The following is a 6000-nucleotide window of genomic DNA, read 5'->3' as shown; positions in this document are numbered from 1 at the left end:
CGCCGTGGGAGAATAGTTCCAGTGACTGACTGTGAAGTCCAAACTTGGAAGTAAGGAAGGAAAGACTGAATAGGCTCATAAGCTAGGAGACTTAGGAAGTAGGTGGAGGAGGAGACTGGAGTAGGGCTTAGTCAGTGGAAGTGAGGAGATGAAATGGAGGTGAAATCACAGGAGTGGCAGTCAGAAACTGAGGTTTTGTTATTAGGTATGCTGGAAAGGTGTTCAGTTCAGCTCAGTTCAGTCACGTCCAACTCTCCGCGACCCCATGAATCACAGCACGCCAGGCCTCCCTGTCCATCACCAACTCCCGGAGTTCACTCAAACTCATGTCCACAGAGTCGGTGATGCCATCCAGCCATCTCATTCTCTGTCGTCCCCTTCTCCTCCCGCCCCCAACCTTTCCCAGCATCAGAGTCTTTTCCAGTGAGTCAACTTGTCACATGAGGTGGCCAAAGTATTGCAGTTTCAGCTTTAGCATCAGTTCTTCCAATGAACACCCAGGATTGATCTCCTTTAGAATGGACTGGTTGGATCTCCTTGCAGTACAAGGGACTGTGTGGATCACAATAAACTGTGGAAAATTCCGAAAGAGATGGGAATACCAGACCACCTGAACTGCCTCTTGATAAACCTGTACGCAGGTCAGGAAGCAACAGTCAGAACTGTACATGGAACAACAGACTGGTTCCAAATAGGAAAAGGAGTACGTCAAGGCTGTATATTGTCACCTGGCTTATTTAACTTATATGCAGAGTACATCATGAGGAACGCTGGGCTGGAAGAAGCACAAGCTGGAATCAAGATTGCCGGGAGAAATATCAATAACATCAGATATGCAGATGACACTACCCTTATGGCAGAAAGTGAAGAGGAACTCAAAAGCCTCTTGATGAAAGTGAAAGAGGAGAGTGAAAAGGTTAGCTTGAAGCTCAACATTTAGAAAACAAAGATCATGGCATCTGGTCCCATCACTTCATGGGAAATAGATGGAAAAACAGTGGAAACAGTGTCAGACTTTATTTTTTTGGGCTCTAAAATCACTGCAGATGCTGATTGCAGCCGTGAAATTAAGACGCTTACTCCTTGGAAGGAAAGGAAAGGTGTTACGAACTGCAATATAAAGTTATGACACTTTGGCTCTAGTTCTGACTCCAATGTCATTAGTTAGCTATATTCAGTTCAGTTCAGTCGCTCAGTCGTGTCCGACTCTCCGCGACCCCATGAATCACAGCACGCCAGGCCTCCCTGTCCATCACCAACTCCCGGAGTACACTCAAACTCATGTCCACAGAGTCGGTGATGCCATCCAGCCATCTCATTCTCCGTCGTCCCCTTCTCCTCCCGCCCCCAACCTTTCCCAGCATCAGAGTCTTTTCCAGTGAGTCAACTCGTCGCATGAGGTGGCCAAAGTATTGGAGTTTCAGCTTTAGCATCAGTCCCTCCAATGAACATCCAGGATTGATCTCCTTTAGAATGGACTGGTTGGATCTCCTTGCAGTATAAGGGACTCTCAAGAGTCTTCTCCAACACCACAGTTCAAAAGCATCGATTCTTCGGCGATCAGCTTTCTTCACAGTCCAACTCTCACATCCATACATGACCACGGGAAAAACCATTGCCTTGACTAGACGGACCTTGGTCAGCAAAGTAATGTCTCTGCTTTTTAATATACTATCAAGGTTGGTCATAACTTTCCTTCCAAGGAGCAAGCGTCTTTTAATTTCATGGCTGCAATCAGCATCTGCAGTGATTTTGGAGCCCAAAAAAACAAAGTCTGACACTGTTTCCACTGTTTTTCCATCTATTTCCCATGAAGTGATGGGACCAGATGCCATGATCTTTGTTTTCTGAATGTTGAGCTTCAAGCCAACCTTTTCACTCTCCTCTTTCACTTTCATCAAGAGGCTTTTGAGTTCCTCTTCACTTTCTGCCATAAGGGTAGTGTCATCTGCATATCTGAGGTTATTGATATTTCTCCCAGCAATCTTGATTCCAGCTTGTGCTTCTTCCAGCCCAGCGTTCCTCATGATGTACTCTGCATATAAGTTAAATAAGCAAGGTGACAATATACAACCTTGACGCACTCCTTTTCCTATTTGGAACCAGTCTGTTGTTCCATGACCGGTTCTAACTGTTGCTTCCTGACCTGCATACAGGTTTCTCAAGAGGCAGGTCAGGTGGTCTGGGATTCCCATCTCTTTCAGAATGTTCCACAGTTTATTGTGATCCACACAGTCAAAGGCTTTGGCATAGTCAATGAAGCAGAAATAGATGTTTTTCTGAAACTCTCTTGCTTTCTCCATGATCCAGCGGATGTTGGCAATTTGATCTCTGGTGCCTCTGCCTTTTCTAAAACCTGCTTGAACATCTGGGAGTTCACGGTTTACATACTGCTGAAGCCTGGCTTGGAGAATTTTGAGCATGACTTTACTAGCGTGTGAGATGAGTGCAATTGTGCGGTAGTTTGAGCATTCTTTGGCATTGCCTTTCTTTGGGATTGGAATGAAGACTGACCTCTTCCAGTCCTGTGGCCACCGCTGAGTTTTCCAAATCTGCTGGCATATTGAGTGCAGCACTTTCACAGCATCATCTTTCAAGACTTGAAATAGCTCAACTGGAATTCCATCACCACCACTAGCTTTGTTCGTAGTGATGCTTTCCAAGGCCCACTTGACTTCACATTCCAAGATGTCTGGCTCTAGGTCAGTGATCACATTATCGTGACTATCTTGGTCGTGAAGATCTTTTTTGTACAGTTCTTCTGTGTATTCCTGCCACCTCTTCTTAATATCTTCTGCTTCTGTTAGGTCCATACCATTTCTGTCCTTTATCGAGCCCATCTTTGCATGAAAAGTTCCCTTGGAATCTCTAATTTTCTTGAAGAGGTCTCTTGTTTTTCCTATTCTGTTGTTTTCCTCTATTTCTTTGCATTGATCACTGAGGAAGGCTTTCTTATCTCTCCTTGCTATTCTTTGGAACTCTGCATTCAGATGCTTATATCTTTCCTTTTCTCCTTTGCTTTTCGCCTCTCTTCTTTTTACAGCTATTTGTAAGGCCTCCTCAGACAGCCATTTCGCTCTTTTGCATTTCTTTTCCATGGGGATGGTCTTGGTCCCTGTCTCCTGTACAATGTCACGAACCTCCGTCCAGAGTTCATCAGGCACTCTATCAATCATATCTAGTCCCTTAAATCTATTTCTCACTTCCACTGCATAATCATAAGGGATTTGATTGAGGTCATAGTTAGCTATATTACCTTAGGTAATTCTCAGCTTTTTGAGTTTTTTTGAGATTTAATTTTTTTTCCCCTCTTTTCATTAAAAGATACTTACTAGGCACCTACTATGTGTCAAGCAGTATACTACGCTCCAGGATGGTTTCTGTATTCAAAAAGCTAATACTCCTTAATGTTAATGCATCTTCATTTAATATTATAAAAATGCTGTAAAAAACATTCTGGAAAGTATCCCCTTCGGATAAAAAATAAAATTGTGAGCCTTGCTTTCAGAATTCCAAGACTATACCTATCATAGAGAGGGTCTGGAAAACAAAGGTGGACTAAAATTTATACAAAAGCACAGAAATATGACAAAAGAGTGGAAAAGTACACCATGACCTTGATTGTGGTCTCATTACAGTGTTTTGTTTTCCTCATTTATAAGAAGAAGGATAATGCCACTGTGTTGCTGACTTTGGCAGGGTATGCTGAGAACCAAATGAGCTAACAGTTCTGAAAGCTCTGATACCCTACACTACCTGCTATACTCTAAGGCACTACAGATGTATTTGTTATGTTCTTGCTTTGTTCCCTTTGGGTAAGTTAACATTCCATAATCCAGAGTAGACAGGTTAAGAGATCTGAATATGGGAACTTCAGGAAACGAAGCATATTCTGCAGTTCCTCGAGAATATATTTTAAAATTGTAAGCATTTTTCCATTAAGATATTTTAAAAAATCTGTCAAGATGTTTCCTGCGTTAAACAGATTACGCTGTTAACTTACAGATCCTCTATAACCATAACTGTGCATTACAGTAGGCATATACTCAACAAACACTGCTTTGCCTGTGCCACAGCTCTTATCAGACTGTAGCACGAGTGCTCACTTACGTGTGAATTAGGTTGTGAATTCCTAGCGGACATATCCTTATCATACTTAACATTTGTATCCCCAGAGTATTAGTATAGCTCTTAATACAAAGTAGGGTCTCAAAATGTGTCAGGGGAGTAAGTAGATGAATGATTAAATGCCAGGTAGGATGAAAAGTGTCTGGATCCTCAGGGGTCACAATGGGCCAGAGAGACAGACTTCTCAACAGTTGCAATACCATACAATAAATATTACACTGGGACAAAGGCAGGAAAAACTAACTTTGTCCCAGGGTGACAACAGGCTTAAAAGGTTTACAAGATAGCAGTCACTTTGGCTAATCAAGTAGTTAACATGAAATTCAGTTCCTATTTTAGAATTCAATTGTGAAGGACAGTGCTGTTTACGGACCTCTCAAACAGAATGTACAAAAATCCAACATTCTTTGTAGGTTAAAACTGGTAAAACCACACACTTTGGAAAAAAAGAAAGAGAAAAGACAGTCTCTGGCCCACAACTAAAGGATTAGAAGAAGTATGAGGGATTTAATGCTGTTAGGGCAATGAGAATAACAAATTTGGAAAGAGAAGGGTCACTGCTGCTGCTGCTGCTGCTGCTGCTGCTAAGTCACTTCAGTCGTGTCCGACTCTGTGTGACCCCACAGACAGAGGCCCACCAGGCTCCCCCGTCCCTGGGATTCTCCAGGCAAGAACACTGGAGTGGGTTGCCATTTCCTTCTCCAATGTGTGAGAGTGAGAAGTGAAAGTGAAGTTGCTCAGTCGTGTCCGACCCTTAGCGACCCCACAGACTGCAGCCTACCAGGCTCCTCCATCCATGGGATTTTCTAGGCAAGAGTAGGTCTTGCTAGTGAAAGAATAACCACATAGAATCTTTAACGAAACTCAATTGTGCTTTTCAGCACTTGGATCAAATTCTAACAGGTTTATGAGTCCTTTTGAAAGTGCAATTTCAGGATACTGAGGTAACATTTATACTATTGTTGAAGTTTCCGAACAAGTAGTACTTTCACATATTGCATATCATCTCATTTAATCACCACAATACTTTTCTTAGGTAGATATTACTCACTTTTTTCACTCCCAGAAAATAAAGCTGAGGCTCAGTGAGTTAAAATTATATGATCAAGGCCACTCAGTAGGGCCAAAACTCAAACTCATACTTTTGACTCCAAATTCTGTTACCTTTCTCCTTGCCTGTTATTTTAAAAAAGCTTTAATGTATCTGATACTCATAATGTTTGATCTATATTTTTTATGAAATTATTAACATTTAAAGGTGAAAATACAGAAGTTCAGAGAAGGTAAATAACTTGCTCAAAGTAAGTCAGTATATGAAACTGGAATGTTTCCATGTCTAATGGTAACATCCATGTATATTGCCGATCAACTTTGAAGACTGAAATACAGGAATATTAATACATCAATCTACCTTACTGTAATTTAGGTAAGCCCATACTAAGGATGGGACTTCCTCTCAGATGGTAAAGAAACCGCCTGCAATGTGGGAGACCTGGGTTCAATAACTGGGTTGGGAAGATACCCTGGAGAAGAGCATGGCAACTCACTCCATTATTCTGTATTCTTGCCTGGAGAAATCCCATGGACAGAGGGGCCTGGTGGGCCACAGTCCATGGGGTTGCAGAGAGTCGGACACGACTGAGCGACTAAGCACAGCACAGCACAAACTAAGGATGGCACAGAGTATTTTTTTATATTTTCTACTGCCTTCTGCTTCAGGTAATAATTCAACTTCACAAGCAATAAAATCCTGAGTAGCAAGGTGAATTACTTGGGTCCTTTTACAACTGATATGATAAAAGAGATCAGTGTTTGAAAGAATAGTTAGTATTTAAACAGGAATATCATAACCGAAAAAAAGGGAAAGTCTGA

Source organism: Moschus berezovskii, chromosome 20, assembly GCF_049115385.1.
Source record: "Moschus berezovskii isolate FMDL1 chromosome 20, NW_MosBer_1.0, whole genome shotgun sequence".
NCBI classification, from domain to species: domain Eukaryota; kingdom Metazoa; phylum Chordata; class Mammalia; order Artiodactyla; family Moschidae; genus Moschus; species Moschus berezovskii.
Note: the sequence above shows the minus strand (reverse complement) of the source record.